The 22,982-nt window shown below is 44.5% G+C and overlaps 1 protein-coding gene across 1 annotated transcript in view; it reads left to right on the top strand.

Moving 5' to 3' along the window:
• Positions 1–310: 310 nt before the first annotated feature.
• Positions 311–22,982, top strand: part of otud7b (OTU deubiquitinase 7B) — a 38,184-nt gene continuing 15,512 nt past the window's right edge. The window contains exon 1 of the mRNA XM_042106496.1: positions 311–521. The gene's annotated coding sequence lies outside the window, so the exon portion shown is untranslated. The remainder of the gene's footprint in view (positions 522–22,982) is intronic.

Here is a 22,982-nt window from a genome sequence, read left to right as displayed (position 1 = left end):
CAGAGTTTTGTAGTGTCATTTCTTAGTCCAAATATTTTCTCCCCAGCTAAATTCAAGACACATGTCGATAGTTTTGATGTGTAATATTCCCTATCGCCACAATAATGTATCTTATAAATTGATACCTTTAGAAGTTCTATTTCATTTAGCCAATTATTATAATCGTCATTCGTTCTCTCTGGAGCCATTTGATGTTCAAGCAATCGGGAAAAGCATGAGAACATTTCTTCACAGTCATTGGCTAGTCAACTGACAATCAAAGTCACGTACACTCTCATTGGCAAGTGACTCAAGTTTTTAGAGGTGGGCGGACTCTATAGCGCCTTGGTTGACATTGTTGTGGGAGTGAGAATATACTTTATCGTCGGGTCTTTTAAACATTATTCTTTGGGACGTGGTTACAATTTATAAGATAAACCCACGAGTAACTCATCACAAATCTGGAAATATTTCTTTGAATATTTGAGATGATGAAATTAATCTGTGGGACGATGAAAGACCAATGTACGAGGCTGCTCAAGGTAAGTACACAAGGGCCATTCGGATAGCAAGCTAGCTGGCAGCTAGCTAGTTAGCATTGCAGCACTGAATTCTGTCTGACCAGTTTTGTACAGTAGTTGTATTAGTTGTCAGGTAAAGGTCTGACCTCTTTAGACTTTAGTTATGTTTATATGTTGCTCGTATCGTGGTATCACTGTAGCATTTCTGAAACATACATGCAATGCTCAAAATGAATGGTTTGAAACTGTTGATACTGAGTATCTCGGGCTAGCAAACCTATTCACTGCCGTTCTGTCCATAGACATAATGGTTCTGTCTGTCCAATTCTGTGTTTAGCTAACATTCCTAATGACATAAGTTTGTAAAACTTCTTGTTAACTAATGATAGTTCTCAATGACGCTAATTCAGTTCACATTCATATCTAAATAAATATACCCTAATTTGTAAGATTGGGTGAATTGCAAGTCATTTGTTGATTTTACGTGTTTGCCTGTTCGCGAAATGTTACTCCTTAGGTTGCTGACATTAGCATTGGCCACATAGCAGCTAGTCCCCTTGTTAGCTAATGGTAGCTAGCTTGCTATCGATATATATAATCTCTGTTCAGTAGCCTACTAACTGCGCTGTTACAATCAAATTATATTCACTTGGAAGGGTGCTATGTTCGCCACGACCTTACTTTCCAACTACTTAGCTTTTCAGCTTCGCTAGATAACTTGAAGAGCTAGTTAACGTTACTCAACATTAATATGTAACTTCTGGCGTTGCTCGCCAACATTAGCTCTGAGAGAGAGCTAACTATGGATGGTCCAGCTATGCTTTCTTTTTTGTCTTGCTTATTCTCTCTGCGTGCGACATGTTCTTCGTGTAACCGTATGTTTGTTCTACGGGACTTCAGTTCAATAAATCTATTACTGAAGTTGGCTAACGTCATTTCCCACACATTGGTATTTCACCATGAAACTTAGGCGATGTTTTGTTGTGATTGCTACCTAACGTCAGCTAACTAGAAACTTCAGCAATTCGAGCTAACGATGGCTAGGACAAGAGATAACGGGTTCCGATGGCCCATCACAACATCACACCCTTTTTAGTTAGGAGCTGACATATCTCGCACAGCAGATACACATTTTGGACGCCAAACGCAATATAACATCCATTAAATTGATTCGTGGTTGCATGAATCCCATTGTTATGTAGAAAGCACTGCACTGAAAAATTGTCTGTTATGTGTTGATTGAGAACCTCATCTAAGTTAAGTTTGCTAACTTATGCTATGTCTTTGAAGTGGTCAACTTTCAATAATGATGTATTTCTCCTTTATTGGAAAGTAAAGCATTGATTAGCAACCTCAGTGTTAAACGGTCAGACTTTCTTTTGGGGGTGAGCCAAACCGGTGGTAACGTTTCATTGGTCCATTGTATAGTTCTGCGCCGGTGGAGTCCCATAACTAAAATTCTCCGGCAAATGACGGTCAGGGTGCTATAGCCAACATGCCTGCAACAAGAGGCTAGCGTTACACCAGGCGTTTGAATTATTTAGGCTTTTATTTACAAGTTCTTTTGTCAGCTTGTTGTCCGGCGTCCACAGCCAACCTCTACATGAAAGTAGGACAGAAAAACAAGGCCTTGCTTTGCAGGCCTTCGGGGCCTGTTTTTTAAGCATTTTGTTTTGGTCTCCCTTTGAAGAAAGGCATCATTTGTTGGAAATTGTAGGGTATGCTTGGATTTCTTTGTTCTGGCCTTGTCTATAGTTTGAAGCTGTTCATTTTCGCCAGAGGAATGTGAGAAATCTTAAAAGATAAGGGTTGAATCAACCAACCTTCAATTTCTGTTTAGGATTTCTATTTGTCATTTAGTTGGATATAGCTCCTTTCGGTAACATACAATTCCTTATTTTGGTTGCACCTTTTATGTTTTAACAAAATCACTTTGATCAAAGTTTAAGTTGTTTTATACACTTTTCACATAAAGTGTGCACTGGGTATGATAGAACGTTAGATCGATCTGGTGACTTTAGTGTGTTATTGCATCGTTTCAACGTGCCATCACCCCACTACAAGCAAATGTCCATTAGCCTTCATGTACAGGAATGGCAAATGACTCTGAAAGGATGAAAGTGTCAGAGGGAGGAAGACTGGACAGTAGTCCAGTTATCCCCCTCATTCCTACCATTCACAGGTGAACTCACTTCCCCTCTCTCTCTCTCTCTCTCTCTCTCTCTCTCTCTCTCTCTCTCTCTCTCTGTCCACTTTGAGTATTATTAGAGGTGCCTTTGAGAGTGCACTGCTTGAAGTGTGTTTTCCTTAGGGGATGTGTGTGTGTGCCTGTGTATGTGAGGGCGCACAGGAGTTTGTTCCGTCAGGCTCTGTTACGTAAGAGCTCCAGCTCTTCAAGGAATGCAGCCATGCGTGTAGCAGCACACCCCATACTGTACCTGCGGCTGCAGACAGCGAGGGACACCATAGGCTGGTTGTTTCTCCTTCTCAGGAATGCAGCTTAGGCTGCACTGACCATATCATTGATTTACTATGAGGCTGTAGCTGGCTTTACAAATAATGCAAAGGATTGTGTTTGCGTTGAGCATGTTTTTGGACTATCAAGAACTGTCAACACTGCTTGTTGGAGAAGATTCTGAATGCAAAGTGAAACTGCAAATGCAGTGTGTGTATGATTTGAGAGTGAATGCCTATTTAATCCCATGAACAGTTTCTGTGCTGAATGACTAATAGGAGTGGTTTGTATTATTTGGAACAGGGCATTGGCATCTTCTCTTTGATACAGTGATTAGAACGGTTTGCTCTCTGTACGTTTCTGAACCTGTTTGACTCAATTCATCAAGACCCTTCCTGTGTGTGTGACCGCACAGCATGATTGTCATACTCCCATGACACTGTTTCATCAGACGCGCTAGAAATGATCTAACTTATTTGACAAGCTTGTTTTGCACCTTGGACCCTGACCTATCAACCTGAGCATTAGTCATGCACTTAGGAATGTATGGTCATTCTTGGAAAATGTTTTCTTTTTTTTAAAGCAACACCCAATTCATTGGACTTTGATGGAAGAAACAATCTATGTCAGCGTGTCCTTTGAAATCATCATTCATTATCAAGTTTTTTTGATTCGTCACATGATACTTGATCTTGCAGTCACCCAGAAATTACATAGCCTGCGTGACTATATTTCAGCCTGCCAACTTACTCTCTGTATGATGATTTAGAGCCATGAGTGCCCAACTCTTTTAATAACTTCGGCTACTCTGAGTCTGACTGCTAGATGGGACCAAAACACCCTTTTATGTCTGTCTGTGTGGCGGAGAAAGATCCGGTGTATACCTCAGGCAAGCGCATGCTGAGGCTGGGTCCATGAACAGCTGTTGGATGAGCAAATGATCGTGTCCAGGCGGGTGTATGTGTGTTTGGTGTGGAGAAGGGTTTGGTATCCGGTGTCATGGCCGATGCCAAGCCTAGTTGGAACTGTGATGCTCCCAAAGCACTCCTCCCTCCTCTCCTCTGCGCTCCCCTACCCCCGCAAACAGTGTCAAATGAATAAGTAAACCGATGCGATCTCTAGGTTAGTAGGGCAGTCTTGGGACCTGGCTAGCTTGCCTTTCTGGACACTTCCAAAAGCAAGGCGTGGTGGACAAAATGTCCCCACGGAGAATTCATCTTCTTTGAGGAGTGTAGGAGCTATTGATCTTTTTGTTGGGTGCGGACCTCATGGATCAAACAGAACAGAAATGTGTGTGTGTGTGTGTGTGTGTGTGTGTGGAACAAGACCTGAATCCCTGTGGGCTCAGTGGCTCTCCATACTGTTGTGCAGTAACTGTTGTGACGGTGTCACCTCTAAAAGTGTTGTCATGTTGATGCACATGTTGCTTTTTTAGCCTCCCAGTTTTTGTCTTTTGTGCTTCCCCCTCTATTGACCCCATTTGCATCAGTGGGTCCCAATCATTATACCTGCAAACTCTTTGCTTCACTATAAAGCACCAGATTAAGTTTAAAAATAAGTTAAGAGTTATAAGAGTACTATTAGCTTTAAAAGACTGAAAGAAAAGCTCCAGTCTAACAACAACCTAGTGTCTATTTGTGGATGATTTCTGTACATTTTCATTTGAGATCCTAATTTGTCATTAGAATGGAGTTAAACTCAAAAGATGCACAGTTTTAGTCCACCGTCAGGGGAATTGGGCATGCTGTCTCAGACTCCATCTTAACTAGAGGTCTTGACAGGTCTATAAACCCGTTTCCGTTCTTTAACAGAGCTGTAACTGAGATGCAGCATGACCGACCAGTTCTTGGTGGTGTTTCTAAGAATACTGTGAACAGGAGAGCACTACATCATTAAAGAAGCCTTATGCAACAATTTGAGCAAAAATTACCTTAATTATGCAGGTTGAGAGTCATTCTGATGGTTCTACAACACTTTTTGGGTCATTTGGTGGGTGCTTCGTCTCCCCCTAGTGCTTCTCCGCGGAAAAAACGAATATGCAACTTTCTGGTCGCGGTCCGAACACATCCGGATGTAACTCAGCAGAAGTATCCAATCGCGCCTCGAAAATGTAGTCAGATTGTAGTTTCTAAGAAGACTGCAAAACGGACTCCGACTTGGCTTTGTTGCTGTTGAAATTGTAAGTAGCCTACCCTTGGGTGAACTTGTGTTTGCTCGACCGTTTTATTGTGAGCCCTGTATGTGTTTAGCCAGAGACTTTCTAATGTGGAGACACAGCACTCAAAAAATACTCCATAGAAATGCATGGGGCTAGTTTGTCACGCCAATATGGCCGTTGTCTACACATATCCCACCCCTTCCTCGGCAAAACGTCGACATGTATACATTGAGCCAATCATGTGGTGTGATGTGAATACATTGAGCCAATCATATGGTGTGTTGTGAAGACATCGTGCCAATCATGTGTTGTGATCTCGCCGCTGGAGCAAGATTGGTGTCGTGAAGCCTTGCGCACGCGCAGTTCGACCCAAAGACTGTGCCCGATGAGTGCCCATAAAACGTTGGTATATGGCCACCGAGTGGAGGGACTTGGCCTAAAAGGACTTTGGTTTAGCTTGGTTTCTTGATGGCTAGCTCGCTAGCTAGTGGGGGTTTAGCATAGCAGTCACTTGCTACCGAAGCTGCAGGGGGAGCTATGTCGTGAAAAATGTGAGCCAAAATCAGGTGAAAACCCAGAAACAGCGAAGGAATAACCAGACCTGCATAGGGCTTCTTTAAGACATAGGCTACTACATGCATTTTAACAGTGATTTGAAATGTAAGGATATCGACAACTGGACCTAGCCTTGCTTTTCATAGCTGATCAGTCTATTGCAGTTCTGTGTTCGTCATCTATGCTGATGGAGAGACAATGTGCCATGTTTGTTAAAATAAACAAGATCTAACTTAAAAGTAGCCAGTGATTCTTTAAGCTTTTGAAAATCATTGGACATACTTTTACTGGTATTTGGCTGTGGGCAGGTGAAACGGAGTTGACAGAAAATACGGGCTTTGACATCCAAGCAGGTAGTGCCATGTTCATTATCAGTCAATTAAAGGCAGGTTGTGTAGACCATGTCTAAAGGACCTTTTTTCTCATTGTTTTGCTTTGAGGCTTGAAGTTTTTTTTTTTGCAGATTATGCCAATAAGTATGGCAGTGAGTGATACTCACTACTAATTCATTCATGAACTGCTATTCTTTAAAAGTCTTCAATTAATTATGCACTATTCTTTCATATTTTGAGGTGGAAGAATTTAGTGTCTCTGTCTCATTTTAGCTATTTCAGGTTAGACTAAGGATAATGTACAGCTTTCAAACCTGAATGGCTATGCTGTAGTACTTGATGTTTTTTATATGAAACACACTGCTGCTGTGACTGGCACTGGACTTCTGATAAATGGCAGGCCTGTGTCTCCTGCTTCCCTCATGCTGTGTTGCCCTGTCTGCAGGCAGCCACTCGTAAAAAGGCCCTCCCCCCAAACTCCCCTGTTTACCTCCACCACTTCCGGCACCACTGGACACAAGCCAGCCATGTGACGCCTCTTGAATGCCCAAGCTTGTTTGTGTCGCCAGAAGAGAGGCCCCAAAACAGGCACCACACCAACAGGGTGGCCCGCCTCCCTGCCTCCCTGCATCCGTCCGCTAACAGGAAGGCTCTTGATGGTTGGTGGTGGTGGCGAGACCTGATCATCGCTCACACCTTGCTGCTCTATGGGCTTTTCTGTTCAGAGTACTAGTGAGAAAGGCGTTGGAATGGCCGTATGGCCAATGGTGGTTTCCTAGCAGGAAGAGAGAGAGAGAGAGTTGTGTTACATTGTGTCACATGCCAGAATGTTCACGCCTCTTTTATCTGGCCACATTCATTGGGATAAGAAGTATGTCGCAGGGCCCTGAGAGCAACATCAGCTCCCTAAATGTCCAAAGGGATGCTGAGGTTCAGTGACATGCGTCTGTGTGCTCAGCATGCGGTGTACTCGAGAACCGCGGATCACATGGCCTTCTCGTCCTCCCCCGCCCTGCCTCACTCCGCGGCAGAGTCAGCCCAGCCACACATCCAGGCAGGCCATAATCCAACCCAACCCCACACACACACACCCTCCCTCTGGGAGGACCGCGAGGCTGTGGCTGACATCACGGAGACTGACGTAAAGCTGCCAGGACAGCAGCAGGAGTGCAAGCACGTGGGGATTCACATGAGTGAGACACACAGCAGGGTGGGAGGGAGGGGGAGGCGAGAGTGTGAGTGTGTGTGTGTGTGTGTGTGTGTCTGGGAAGGAGGGGGTTTGAGCTTAAAGGCTCTATTTGCCACTCTGAAGGATAGAGCGAATGGAGCTATTGGTTGTGGTTAGTAACTTGTTAGCCAGAAGCAGTGTTGATGTAGTAACAGATGCAGAGTGTAGAAGGTGTACTCTGTGTGTGTCTTCATGCAGGCTCTGTGCTGCTGTGCGCTGTGGTTTAACAGTTTGCTCATAGTAGGAGTCATGGTCACATCAGTAGTTCCTTTTAGGACATTTTCCAAATATGGTAAGAGTTTGGAAGTGCAAGCTCAAAGAAACCAGTCTAGGCTAGTGTTTAATTATTTTCAAATTTTAAATGGTACAAAGGTCTCTGTTTTCCCCCAAGCCCTCATCAATTCTTAGACAGCCCGACGAAATCTAACGCTCTTATGAGTACTCCGATCTGGAGCCAAAGGGGTTTAGGCGTGAGTGGAAGAAAAGCAGAGGAGGCGACGAGTGAGCACTTATCTTCAGTCTGACAGACGTTTGTTGTTTTCAGTTTTTGCGTTCATGTCCTCTTATGGGATTTTCATGATGTTGTCGAAAGCACCCTAGAAATCTGATGTCATTTCCCATGTCTCATGTGTCACATAGAATCATCTATTTTTTTGATTTCCACTACCCTGGAAATCCAGAGTTCTCGCGAGAGCACAATTTGAATTTGCTCAGCGAGTCACTCTGGAAATCAGTAATAATGCTCATTACCCATGCCCTTGAAGCCGAGCTGCACCAATCACATCGGTGTATCTGATATAGGCGGGCCAGAGGTGAGCTAAACAGATGACGACAGCGCTGCAACGTCGAAGTCCAGGAATCGGTCAGTCAACATTGGTCGTAGTGTTATCCAATTGCGTGCAGTGATATTTTCAAATGCATGCTTGGTGCCGCCCCTCGAGTTGGGCCATTTTCATTACTCATAGTCATACCCTAAATCCTTCTAGATTTGGTTCTGGATTTCCAGGCTAGCTTTCCACACAAACAACTACTTCAACTAGGAGTGTGAACCAAGCCGTATCATGTTTGATTCTATGTTTGAGTCTCTTGGCTATTTGCTAAATTGAACTGGCTCTGAGTTGCCTTGGCTCTAAAGATTGTCTGGAAGGAAATTGTGAAATGTATTCCACTCAAGCTGGCCAGTAAATTGTCTTCTCAGGATGCATGGTATGCCTAGGCCAACACACATGGGTTACTGCAGCACACCCAATATGGTATTACAGCAATTTCCTGTGTATTAGTCGCATTGTGTATAAGCCGCAGGACAGTGTTTTATGCAAGTGAAAAGAAACAAAACCATATTAATACCATATTAACTGCCCCCGTGTATTAACCTCATAGCTGAAGAAATTTGCAAAAACAATGTATAAGCCGCGGCTAATAGTTGGGAAATTACGATAATGTTTACTGCAGTGCTCACACTGTCTTCACTCATCCTCCCCCAGGGAAGGACTGCTATGGAGGAGCAGAGAGTTTGGAAATGTCAGGCTTCTTGTGGAGATGAGCGAGACCACTGTGGATTTGTGGAAAAGCTCATCCTTAGCCTTCGCTAGGCCTATATGTGAATTACATAATCAGTGTTGTTGACACTGAAGAAGATTCAGCTTCACTTTGTCTTGTGGCAGTGTGCCCCGTTAGTTGGAGTTGATGTTTAAGTGCTTAAGTCATCTCACATCTAATGACTACTGAGGTGAAGTGTGAGTGTGTTCTATTTTCAGATCTTTTGGACTACCTCCGGCAAGCATGCTACTGCATGTTATTGGTCTCATTTTGCTTTAAAACATGTTGGCATCGATTCAGTAGAGGATTTCTCCATTCTCAACCCTCCTTTTGGGTTGTTGGCACAGGCCACATTTCTGACACACTGTATTACTAAATTGAGCTGTTTGCATCACATCCCTTTAGAGCAGTGTTTCTCAAACTTTTTCTGACGAAGGACCACTTAACCAATAAAAAAGAAATGCACGGACCACCTAGCTAAAAAAAAAAAAAAAAGATTAGACCTACTTCAACAGTATATTAGCCTACACAATAGGCCTACTCACTGAACCACCTTGCTTATTGTCTCTGCGCTTTGCTTATTGTGTCAGAGGATTCATGTGATTTAAACTGGCATATCTTACATAGACAGTGTTGCAGAACTGTTTGGATTTACATACAAGTTGGTTCAATATTGCAAATAACTCATCTATATTATATTTTATCACGTCTGCTCACGGACCACTTGGGATAGCTTGCGGACCACACTTTGAGAAACACTGCTTTAGAGGCAGAATCTTCCTAGTTATCAATGTCTGTTATCACAGTGGATTAGCCTCATCCAGTGTTAGTCAACAGGAGTGACCGTTGCATTCAGTTAAATATAATAGGCCTACACTATGAGAAGTGTCTGCTTTGGTAATTGAAAATAGGTGTGTTTTACTTGCACCAACAACTGAATTATTGGCAACAATCTAAGCAGGGATCAGGCACCAATATATCAACCTGACATCCGTTATCAGCCTTGTTGATGGATATCTGCAAATTTATGACATTTACCTATTCTTACCTATCTATTATCTACATCAGTTCTGCACTAGCCTAATGTTGTGTTATGTGCGGACTGGGGCATTCAGAGAATTTCGAAATGGTTCAGTGACTTTTTTTAATGGTCATTTTTGTTTTCAATTAAATGGTATAATTAACATCAAGTAAACAAATGAGTAGAAAAACACTGGAATTAGCATTGGTTATCAGTTATCTGCCAAAAGGTTGTTTTAAACATCAGTATCGTCCCAGAATTTCACAATCGGTGCATCCCTAATTCTAAGTAGGCCACATCTACTTGATTTGTGTCAGTTTAATCGTAAGCCTAGACATGTCCTTTTACTTTATGGAATTTGGACAGAACACACTGATTGGAATAAATTGTTTTGGAGTGCTGAGTTGTCAGAACCAGAGTGCCTTGCTACTTGTGTCTGTCCTGCTCAAGGGCCTTCTGTCTGAGTGAGGGAGGGCAGTGATCACTCAATCAGAAGATAATGAACTCATCCTAGAGAACCCTGGAGGAACTGTCAGGAATTTGAGGACACACTGCTCTCTCTCTCTCTCTCTCTTTCCCTTTCTCTTTCTCTCTCTTTCTCTCTCTCTTCCTCTCTCTGTTCCTCTCAGCATCATTACGTCCTTTTCTTCTGTTGGGTCGAGGGAGAGAAATGTGATACTGAGAGCAAGCCTCAGAACATGATGGCATGTTCTAGAACTTTCGCATGAGTCTGTATTGTCTTTGAGTTTTGTACCTATGTAAAATTGTATTCAGAAAGATGGTCTGCTACCCTAGCACAGCTGCTGGAGTCACTGTCAGTGTTCCAGAAACTGTTACTGGTACACAGTCCCACTGAGGTCCCTACACTTCTGCTTGTGTAACTGCCACACAGTCGTTGGCAGTGGTTAAACAGATGTTCCGCCTTGGCACAGACTCCTCTGGCCTGTGCAGAGAAATCACCACGCAGGTTTTGCCATGACATCACCATAGTCACAGTGACAGTGACCAGTGCTCCAGCATTAGACAGATTTGGCACCAGTCCCTGGAATGCCAACACCCCCCCCCCACACACACACACACACACACACACACACACACACAGAAGTTCTGGAATGGCAGGGTCAGCTTGCTGCCGAATGCTGTCAACGTTGTGGTGACCTTTATTTCCCACAATTAATTTTTTTCTGCTCCCTCCCACTCTCTCCATCGTCAGACGCAGAGTTACTCATGTCTAACTTTAGCGGGCTGATTATGTGTGTTGCTATTTTAGGAGCTAAAGGCGATTCTAATTCTTGGTCTCTGCCTGAAGAGAAGGGCTTGCTCATGCCTTAGTTAGCAGCTCTTCTGCCTCTCTGTCTGGCGAGGCAGTGCTCCAGTAAGTCCTATCGCTCAGCTCCAGGGATATCAGGAGGATATGGCACTTCCTGGAGAAAATGCTGGTTTAAGCTCCGGAGAGATGCTGCATTGACAACCAGTGATCCTCTCCCCTCCCCTCTGCGGTCCCTGACCTCATCTCCAATCATTCCTTTTGAGTGACTTAGAGTTTGTTTGGAGGTTCTAGTACTAGCATGAGTAATTAAACTTATATTGTGCGATTTGAAAATGAAATGGAAGCAATCGGTCTGTGTCAATAGCATTCATGTAAAATGTTATTTGAAATGAATGAATAAACTGTGTGACTATACATCACACGGTCTGTCAACAATCTCTCGTCATGTCTATAAATGTTAGACTAGAGCCCAACTGATTTTAAAAACCGATACTGAGGATTTCAAAAAAAGATAACTGATAAATCGCCAGATATTAATTTTCAGCAAGCACAATTTTAATGTTCATCAATAATAATTACCATATTGATCAAGGTGGGACAGAATGTGTTTGAATATGCCTAAGTATCTGGTATTGTAATGAAGGGCTCTTGATTGTAATGATTATTACTAAATAAGTAGTGTTAGGTCATTGTTATTTGATAACCTCTATTGTCACAATAACTGCTTTCAAGGTATTCGCAAATGCTATCGCTTTATGCAAGCAAAACATTTTTCACCCAGCAGCTATAAACTATGCATTTCTTTACTTGGTGTAAACACTTTTGTTAAAATGCAAGAAACTGAAGCCTGACACCAGTGAGCGAGTAAGGGCAGATTCGACACAAGCAACATGATCTCATAGAGCTAGGCATGATTGGTGTGGCATGAACTTGTGTAGCAAAATTTGTTGACCAATTCTTTTTGTAATGAGTGAGCACTGAGCCATGTGATTCTGATGGGGGCACATTGTCCATTTAGTTTGCGTAGACTATGAGTGGGCTCTTCAAAACATGCTCCAGTCAACTGCCGATCAGTCAGGCTCTACCACAGACACACCATTGTGATCTCTTCTAACGGCTTTCATTACATCAGTGTTCAGTGAGTTATGACTGAGTTACGACACAGTCTGTGCATGGGATGTGTGGTTATATTTTTAATCCCTGACACCACTCTGTTGGTAGGCTTGTGAACTCCTTCATCCTTCGTAATTCGGCATCATATCCTCTTAAGGCAGAAAGCAAAGTTGGGGAGTTAAAAAGTAGGACAGCGGCACTGCAGCAAAAAAGATCTCTTCCCTCCAGACTGTGTGGTCTATTGCTTCCCCTCTGTCTGTGCTGCGGTCTGTTCCTTCCCCTCTGTCTGTGGCTCGTCTTATGTCACTGCAGCAGCTGGGGCCCTGGCCCTGGGGAGGCCTCTGCCGAGGAGGAAGAGGAGGAAGAGGAGCGCGAGAGGGGGAAGTGAAAGTGAGATGCGGGGGGCGGGGGGGATGAGGAAGAGGGACCAGAGGAAGTGAAGGAGCTGAAAAGAAGGATGGACAAGCGAGAGAGAACATAATATTGTGCTGAAAAAGCAAAGGAGGATGGACAGGAGCTAAACAGAGCATGAGGAGGAGAGGAGAATATAGAATGGGAAACGGGGATGGAGTGGGAAAAGAGATAGATGATAGATATTGAAAAGAATATTGAAAAATTGAAGCAACAGAAGGGGTAATGACGCAGAGCAATTCAGTAGAAGATTCTCAGAGAATGACACGGAACAGTGGAGAGGGCAGTGCAGGGCTGGCGAGGGCACCGTGTGATGATTGGAGCTCTTTGTGTTGCTGCTGTGTTTGCTGGGGCCAGGGAGAGTCGGGTGAGTCGCGTGGCTCGCCCTCAGCAAGGGTGGGATGCCAGTGGCCTCACACTCTCTCTCTCTCTCTCTCTCTCTCTCTCTCGGAGCAGAGTGCATTCCTCTCGCCCTCTCACCAGCAGACTGGCCTCAGCTTGGCCCCTCCTCAAGAGCCATTTCAGGACAAGAGCACACACACACACACACACACACACACACACACACACACACGGACGCTGTCTTCCTCTTCCTCCATCCTTCTATCCCTTGTTCCTTTCATGCACGCAGGCACAGCGTCCTTCGCCTCCCTGCCCATCATGCGCACACGGCCATGTTTGGTCAGAGTGGTGCCGATTCACTCGGGGCTGTTTTTGTTTCCCACCGCAGCACGCAGATAAATATTTATTAATAAATGCCAGATTCAGTGCGGACATTAATGCCTTGCTCAGGGCTCATGCTTATCTCCACTCATCTCTTCCGTACTTCCCCACCTCCTCTCTCCCTCTCTCGCCCTCTTGTATGCCCTGTTTTTTATTTCCCCTCTTTATTCCCTCTCTATCTCCACTCATCTCTTCCGTACACTTTTTTTCTTTTCTTACACATCTACACCCTCTCTACTTCCCCCACCTCCTCTCCCCCTCTCTTTCTCTCTTTTAATCCCTCTTTTATTTCCCCTCGTTCTCCCCTCTTTTTTTGTCCACCTCTGCAGGTCTTCTCCCATGTGCTCATTTGCTCACTAGGGGTGGGCGATATGGACAAAAAATAATATCTCGATATTTTTTGTGATTTTGACGATAACGATAATTAGTCTATCCTTTAAAAAAAATGTTTTGTTAAAGTCTGAGTTACTTTACAGCTAATTATTTATAGCATATAATAATAATAATAATAATAATAATAATAATAGCATCATTACAATAATAACCAATAACCTAACCTGCGACTTTTTAACCAAATCAACCAATGCATTGTCACTCTGACACATTTCCAATTCAGCCCCCACTTGTGTGTGTGGCAATGACATGGTCTAGCCAGCTACATTAGAGAAGATGAATAGGTCTAACAGTTTCCCAAGAGAAAGTCCTACGCTGAAGTTCCTTTCAAACCTTTACATAGGATTCACTGTAAAACTAAGAGCAGACCAACAGAGTAGCCTACATCTCAGTTATTTCCTTCTATGTTTTGTTTTAGAGCAATCACGTAGGTTAGCATTCCAAGTTATAGAAACTAATGCGTTAGCTTATGGCTAATGTATATGAGAAATCCCATAGAGATGCTAACGGTTAGCATAACTGGTAAACGTAGATATTTAGAGCGAACTTCAGTCCATTTACAAAAGAGTTACATGAGAATAGTTATTTGTTTACAACTGACTATTAAAATACTCAAAGGCTAATGTTTTCTCTCCATATAATACCGTGTAGGAAAAAACATGACTGTCTCATCAATGCTACTTGAACAGAAGTAGCCGCATAAAATCCCAAGTAGGCTGCTCTCCCTGCACAAAGTTAACATTAGGCTGCGTGGGACTAGTGATCACGTGACACTTGCTCTGCTGCACTTCTCCCGCAAAGCCTACCTCCTGGGAATGTATGAGTCTTCAGTGCGTGATTTCGAGTGTTTTTTCCCCATAAGTCATTTAAATACTCGATAATGTCAATCTGCACATCGTTAAAACAACAATCACGATATTATCGCAGACGATATATATCGCCCACCCCTAATTTGCTCACTATGCACTCTTTGGCCCTGAGTGGAGGTGAATGGCCAAGATAATGAGCTGTATTGATTTATAGATAGTGGGTGGCCAAGACAATGAGCTGTATTGATTTATAGGAGGTGGGTGAGCACTAATAGTTACAGGAAGTGCACCATGGTCACTCTGGTCCCCAGGAGTCAGCTTCAGCTTGCACCCCCCCCCCACACACACACACACACGCACACACACACACACCATCCTTTACACACTTAAACATGTGAGAGAGAGTAAGAGGATGCAGTGCAGTGGCAGGGTTTATTGCAGTCTTTTATTTTATGCTGTTCTGCGGTAAACACTTCCTAGCTCTGCTGCGCTTGGCAGAAGTGTCTCCTTCTAACTACTCAAGAGAGCAGCTCACTGCAGTGCTCACAGCGATGCTTATCCTACACTGGCAGCTTATGTAATATGGCCTATAGCCGACACAGACACCGACACATACATGCGCACTCAAGCCTCTTATACATACGTACACACACACACACATACACACAAACGCACACACACACACGCTTACGGGAACATGGGATGGGCTACGTTGCCTGAGCAGAACTGGGTTAAGACTCAGCAATCCTTCAGACCCCAACCCCGCCCCCCTTCCCCTCCCTGATGTGGCCATCGCTCGCTCACCGCGAGGCGTTATGTAATCCACCCCACCCCCACCCCCACCCTCACCCAGCTCTGATCTAACATGATTAGCAAGCCAATGCCCCACTCACACACCTGTATTTGCTTTTCTGTCGAGATCTGCTTGCTTTGAGTGTGTAATGGTTGTTTGAAGCATCAGACAAATGTAAGCTGATAGCGTTGCCCCCGATCACAAAACAATGGATGGAGTGTGTTTAGTGGAGGGCACAGGTGATTGGACAGATGAAGGCTGTGGAGAGAGCTGATTGGGTGTTGGGCGTGAGGGGGTGGGGCTGAAGCATGCTGTTTGTTGATTCAGGCTGTGTTGTCCTCTCATCTCTCTATCTGACCTCTAGTGCACTGGGACACAATGTGTGCTCACCGACAGGATTTGGTTTTCTGGCACACACATGCCGCCGGCTGCCTTTTTTTCTGGTACTCGCTCGCTCACCTCTCCTTTCTCTTCACTCTTGCTCCAACACACACACACAGGTTCTGTCTTTTTTTCAGACTGTCTCTTTCTGTCTCTCTCTTTTTCTCTCTCTCTCTCTCTCTCTCTCTCTCCCTCTCTCTCTCTCTCTCTCGGACAGACACACACAACACAACACAACACACACACACACACGCATTCACACAGAAATACGTCTGAGCAGTGAAGTAGAGGGTTCACAGACACAGACCAGAGACGCAGTGGAAAATTGCACGGGTCACACAACTCGAGGAGTTGGCTGCTTTGCCAATCACAAGGCCAGTAACGTCCTGTCCTGTCAGGCGAGGCGAGGCGAGGCATCAGGTGCAGCGCAGCAGCAGCTGCCTATGAGTCCCGTTAGTCCTGCCCCGTCTGCCACCACCTGGCCACAACCCGGCCCCGAGTAGCTCACCGTCCAGAAGACCACGCACGTTGTTGCTGTAGACCTGTTGTCTGCCCTCTGGTCCACTTGCTTTTGCCCGTCTTAGTGGCAGGCAATCTTGAGCTCATTATAGGCTCTCTCTGAGGTCTGTTAGGAGTTTTAAGGGATGTGTTATTTATTCACATAGAGGTAATATTCACTGTTTCACATAGACACTAGCATTGCATTGTTTAAAAAAACATGAGAAATTGGTTGTGTGTGTGTGTGTGTGTGTGTGTGTGTTCTTGCTATGAGACGTAAAACTGAGTTAGAAAACTACCTTGCAGCTTGCTCAATGCAGCAAGCAGAGTTGCATTAGAGCATTAGTTTCGTTATCGAAAGTGCCAGTGGAAGCAATTAAATGGTAGTAGCAGCGCCAGCAAGCACCAAAGAATTGCAGTTTGAAAAATGTGTAAATTTATACAGCAAAGGTACATTGATTCCTTACTGCCCATGTGGTTTATTATAATTTTTGTAAAGGTTATCGGCATAGTAGGAAGTAACATTAGGAATCTCTGAACTTTTGAAATCATTGGTCCAGCCCATTAGGATGCTATGATTGGAAACATTTCCCAATAGACGTTCCAATAGGCGTTCCAGACTCTTGTCACAAAGTGAAATTAATTGAAAGAGTCCAGTGATACCAGGCCATCGTTCCATAGAGGAACAATTGAGGTCAAATGCCAGAAGGTGAAAAAAAGCATCTCTGTGTGAACACCGCTTTAGTCTCTCCATCTGCTCACACACACACACACACACACACACACACACACACACACACACACACACACACACACACACACACACACACACACACACACACACACACACCCCTTCCACCTCCGCCGCTGCTTCTCCGCTGTCTCTGACCAGAGCACAACAACGGCGCATGGCACAGCGGAACACAATGGCCGCGACCGCTCTGACCTCGGCTGTCTGTCCCTGGCCATCCCCAGCTTCTCAAAGCGGCCCACGTGTTGACAGCGGCCGCGGCACACATTATGTAAGTGGACAAAAGCCTGGTCTGCCTGTGCAGAAAATCTGTGCCTTCCTGCTGCCTGAACTAAACTCTATTGTTGTGTGGCCGAGGTGGGCTGTACGGGCTACTCTGCTCACAGCTTGTGTGGACACTGGACAAATGCCGTCACGGTGGTCCTCAACACTGGAGACAACACACTGCCCCATGACGCATGACAAAGCAGTGTATGTGTGTATAGCGTTTGTTTTGTTTTGTTTTGTTTTGTATGTTTTTGTTTGTAGTTGTGGTATTTTAGGCCAAGTCTTGGTTTGGTCTTTGGTTGCTGGCTTGAAGCCCTGACCACTTTCAGAGCCTCGTTCTCGCTGTGGCGTGTCTCTCCACGAACACATGATCGCCATTCCTCTGCAACTACAGGGTTCTTTTGTGCGGCTCTTCTCCTCTCCTCTCCTATCCTCTGGGATTGTTTCAGATGTGTGCTTGTCACTCCACGTGCAGCCTCAGCACTCTTTCCTTTAGTCGCCAGAGGCGTGAAGGGCAGTAGCAGTGTGATCCTGTGTCTAATGTAGCGATAGGCCGACTAATCAGGCCGATTTTTGCTGATTAACTAAGAAAAACCCATATCTGTCAACCTCTTGAATGTCCAAGTGTACTCCTGCAGACACTGTCTGCACAGTGTGTGGTGGTTAGTATGACTAAACTCCTTCATAAGCATAGTCCATGCAGCACCAACATTTTGTGTCTGCATGGACGTGTGTGTGTGTGTGTGTGTGTGTGTGTGTGTGTGTGTGTTGACTGTGCGTACAAAACGTACAATATTTATGCCTTTTAATTTAGTAAATGCTTTAAAGTTTAAAGCATAAAGTTTAAATGATGCACATCAATTGAGAGGATTTGTACACCTAGTGTCTGATCAACTGTTTTACACGATTTTTTGGGCTAACCTGTAAATAATTTCCTCAGTTTGACAATCGACAGTCCGTGTTGAAATCTTAAATGTCTACACGACTTCAGAGCACAGAAATATCCATAGTGATTGTACGTTCAGAATGCGGTCTCCCACCAATCAGTGGTCGGAGCGCCAGTAAACATTTGTTTAGAATATCAGTCTGCGGCCCCAGCTGTGGCGCAACTGGCTGGGGCACCTGCACCGTATGCTGGCGACCCGGGTTCGATTCCCGCCCCGTGGCCCTTTCCGGATCCCACCCCGACTCTCTCTCCCACTCGCTTCCTGTCATTCTCTACTGTCCTATCAAAATTAAAGGCACAAAAAGCCCAAATATATATATATATATATATATATATATATATATATATATATATATATATATATATAAAAAAAGCCAGGGGTGGAACCATTTTTCAAGCAAGAGTGTTCACATTATTGTGGGCCACGACAATTTTTCAAATTCATATTAGTGTTGCGAGATTCGCTCAAAGCGTCAATGTTAGCATATTTTAATAAAAAATACTTTCATATGCGAAACTGGAGTGGCGTTAGGGGTGGCAAGACATTGTTTTGGGGTGGCAGTTATGCTAAGCGACTTGCAGGACAGATGCCGGTGTTTGTCCCCTGGGAATACAACTACAAGTTGATATGGCACGTTGATAAACTGAGTTTTGTTCAGCCGAGATCAGACCCTGCACTTAAACCCAAGTTTCTCTCGGGACAATGTAATCCCTTGTAATATAGTTGACATATATAAGTCGCTTTGGACAACAGTGTCTGCTAAATGAATACATGTAATAGACCTAAAAGCCTTTAGTCATTGCTGTACTATTTTTAAAACTTTGACTGAGAGCTTGGCTTTGTGTGCTGACTGACGTGTCCATAACAATAAAATGAGTAAATTGGCTGAGCCAAAGAGACCTGTCATGTTAGCCACAGGTCCCGGTGTGTTTGAGTGGGATAAATTTGGACAGCAAGTCTGCTTTTGTAATCAGATACTAAATCACTGATATGTACCTGTAGCCATGTATAGGTTTTATCATCTTGATAGTGCTATGCATATGCTGACTACATTAGAGGTGTTCTAAGACACATGTGCCATGAGAAGACACACATCATGTAATACAGTTTTATGATAATTTCCTTTGCCGCAGGACAGTGTTTCATGCAAGTTAAAAGAAACAAGAAATTTTGCAAAATCAATGTATAAGCCGCGGCTAATAGTTGGGAAATGACGGGTACTTTTGAGATACAAATGAGCCCGTCTCTTTAGATGTTGCGCGGAGCACTGTCTGCGGACATCACGTGTAGCCTACCTGCACCCTAAGATGTGAAGAGGGTGGAGTGGCTGTGTGGGGAGACAGCCCCCTCTTGTCTGTGTGCTAGACCTCTGCTCGCTTTGCACCCAAAACCCCTACGGCTCGTCCAGTCAGTTCTGAGTTCTGACCGCTGGCATCCACTCGCAGCTCCTGCTGAGGCTCACAGGCCAATCGGAGCACTGCAAGGGGAGGGGTGCGGGGCAGGGACAGGAGTCGGCCTACTTCCACAGCATCCAGAGAGAGAGAGAGAGAGAGAGAGAGGTTGCTGTCAGAGTGTGTGTGTGTGTGTGTGTGTGTGTGTATGCGCTCAACCTGCAGGAGAAAGTAAGCTGACTCATACCTCTGGAGCCGTGCTGTGCTCTGAAACTGTGGTAGTGTAGCCAATGCTGCCGGCTGTTTGTTTCACAACTTACGTCTCTCCGGCTGAAGTAAGCACTCCATTGCCACAGCGAGGGCCTTTCTCTAAACATTATGTTTGCCTGTGACATTAAATCGCAGGGACTATTTACCTGTCCCAGAGTTGTCTTGACAAATCACTACTCCAGAAGTAGTTCCAGGAATGTCATCCTATAACTCTCAAGAGGGAGGATTTCGTGGCTTTTATTGCCTCACTCACGGTTTCTTTTGATGCTCAGCCTGTTTGTTATGATGATGGGACACTAGCAGCTTGTTAAGGAGACATGGGGGAAGTGAGGCTCGTGAGCAGATCCCTGAGCTCTGCAGGGTTAAAAATGCATCACTCGGGGCCTACACTCTCTGATCACTTATTGGGTCTGGGACTAGGGATGTAACGGCACACAGAAATCACGATTCGGTATGTACATTGAAGTCATGGTTCGGTTAATTTTCGGTACAATAACCCTTTAAGTGCTGCTAGCCTAACATTAACTGACAATATTGCTGATTCTCAACACCTAAGCAGGAGCAGTATTTTGAAAAAGTGTCAAATGCCTTTATTAATTAACTGAACTGACATATGGTCCGCCACTTGATATGTTTGTGTGGGAATTCAAATTTGAAACATGGTCAGTACGCAACTACTACAAAAGCCTACTGTTCACTACTGTTTAAGACTGCAGTTGGTACATTCAGTATAGAACCTAATGTCCTAATGTCCTGTTCGGTGTGAATACTTGTACCTTTACAGCCCTATCTGGGACACAAGCGGCATGTCTTTGTGTGGTGGGAGGAGGGGAGAGGGATAGAGAGGAGGAAAGAGAGAAATGGAGGGAGAGAGAGAGAGAGAGGGAGCGAATGGAAGGAAAAGAGGGAGAGAGCCCATGACTCATTCGGCTTTGTGAAAAGTTGGTTGAGTCAGAGGGGCAGTGGTGGCAGGAGGAGGAGTTGAAAGGATGGGATGAGGGCGATTTTGATTCAGACTCAGTGGTGGTGGCAGCAGCAGTAGTCGCAGGGGGAGGAGGTGGAGGAGGAGTTGAAGATTGGATGAGGCCGATGTTGATGTTAGCTGCATTCAGACCTACGTGTAAGACCGAAGGTTCTACGGATGTTAAACGGCTGGGCCTTATATCTGAACAACATAAACGGTCATTTGGAAGTCCGAACTTAGCCGGTTGTTCTACTGCTCCCCTCCTAGTATTTTTGGCGGACATTATGTAAATGAGCTGTGTCTGAACGAAGCGAAGAACATGTGGAGATTCTGTTCATGTGCGTGTTCAACCACATTCAAGCTGTTCAACCACACAGAGATCCTGTTAATGTGCGTCGGTGTCGTTCACACATATGACCGCATAATGTCAGCATGTTAGCATCATATCTGAATCACCTAAAGGGTCGGACCTCCATTTGACAAAGCTCCGCATATACTCCGGAGGTTGTATCTGAAAGCAGCTATAGACTCTGGCTAAATACACTTCCAGTATGCTCACAGCAATCCAAACTTTTCTCACCAGGAGTTCCCCGCCGGTGGAACAAACTACCAGTTCCTACCAGAGCAGGGACGTTCCTCGCTATCTTCAGAAACCTCCTGAAGACCCAAGTCTTCAGAGAGTACCTCCTCTCCTAGCACTACTACCCACTGGACATGCTTAATCTACACATACCACACCCTTGTTTATTCTGTCCATCCCTGCTTCTTCTCTTGACTTAACTTCGCTTCTATGTGAGTAGTACTTATTGCTGCACTAACATGTGTCCTAGTCACACTATACCAGTGGTCCTCAAACTTTTTCTGTCATTTCCCACTTTGGAAGTGGGGAATTTTTAAAGCCCCACTTGAACCCATCAACCCGGCAAAATGGTAACGTTAAAGGAACCGTATGTAAGATTGTGGTCAAAACTGGTACTACAATCACTTTCAAATTACTGTAGAGCGGTGTATCCCCTTCCCCTCTGATTGGCAGAGCTGGCAACCCAGATGCCGAAACACTACTGACTTTGTGATTAGTAGATAGGTGGAGGGTGGCAACATCAGTTGAGGGCTGCAACTTTACTTTTTAAATGACAATATCCTGGCCGGACTACTGTTGTCAGTGATATAAGTATTTTAAAATGAACATGATTTCTTAATATCTAGTGACATGTCAGCGCCATTTTATGATTCATTGAAATACATTTCTTACATACGGTTCCTTTAAAATATATATATATATTTTTTTGCGTTTTAGTTCCATGTTACATTTCCCGTCTCGGTCCGCTGGATCAGATGTTATTTGAATTCATGTCGGTGTGTTTATGACTTGTATGTTTGTGCGTGGCTATTTTGTTTTGAATATATGATCTTCCTTGTCAAAAAAGAAAGGTATTATTAAAGATGGGCACAAAAAAACAAATGTCCCCCTACCCATCACACCCCACCTGTCATGTCTCTATTCCCCACTAGTGGGGCCCAGCCCACACTTTGAGAACCACTGCACTATACCTTGATGGTTTCCTTTTTTGTGAGTCACGTTGGATATTAAAAGCATCAGCTATATGTCCAAATGTAAATGTAGAAGGTGTATGTGTTGGTAAGGCAGACCGCCTCTCAGCATTTTTTACATGTCATTTAGGCTAGACCAGAGTTGACTCTACCGAACAGAGCCGTTTCTACTTCAATGGTGATGCAGAATATTTTTTTAGTTGTAAATGACAACCTACCGTATACAGGGCATGATCGAAATGTGATTTGTTTTCTTGGCTCTTTCTTTTGGACTAATTGTGTTGTCATAGCATCGCATATGACCCTAGCCCTGTTGCTGTTCACCATGGTAATATTGTTGCTTCTCTGAGTCAATATTGACACCTAGATGACACCTTATCAGTGTTTCCATAGCAGCTTGTGATTGGGAAGTGGCAATGTGTGTGTGTGTGTGTGTGAGAGAGAAAGAGTGTGGGTGGCTACTGCCTGACTGCACCGTTCATGATCTCACCTTTCATCTCGTCCTTCCAGTGCCTTCCGTGGGCTGAACAGAAGGTCCACTGTGCTAAGCTCCCACGCGCCACGGAGACACATGGCAAAGGGGGCAGAGGAACTGTTCTGACCCGCCACATAGCCACTGGAGTGTTTGATTGGCTAGGCTGTGACACACACACACACACACA

This window comes from Alosa sapidissima, chromosome 10 (genome assembly GCF_018492685.1).
Source record: "Alosa sapidissima isolate fAloSap1 chromosome 10, fAloSap1.pri, whole genome shotgun sequence".
NCBI classification, from domain to species: Eukaryota; Metazoa; Chordata; class Actinopteri; order Clupeiformes; family Clupeidae; genus Alosa; species Alosa sapidissima.
Note: the sequence above shows the minus strand (reverse complement) of the source record. Positions and strands in the feature narration are given on the sequence as shown.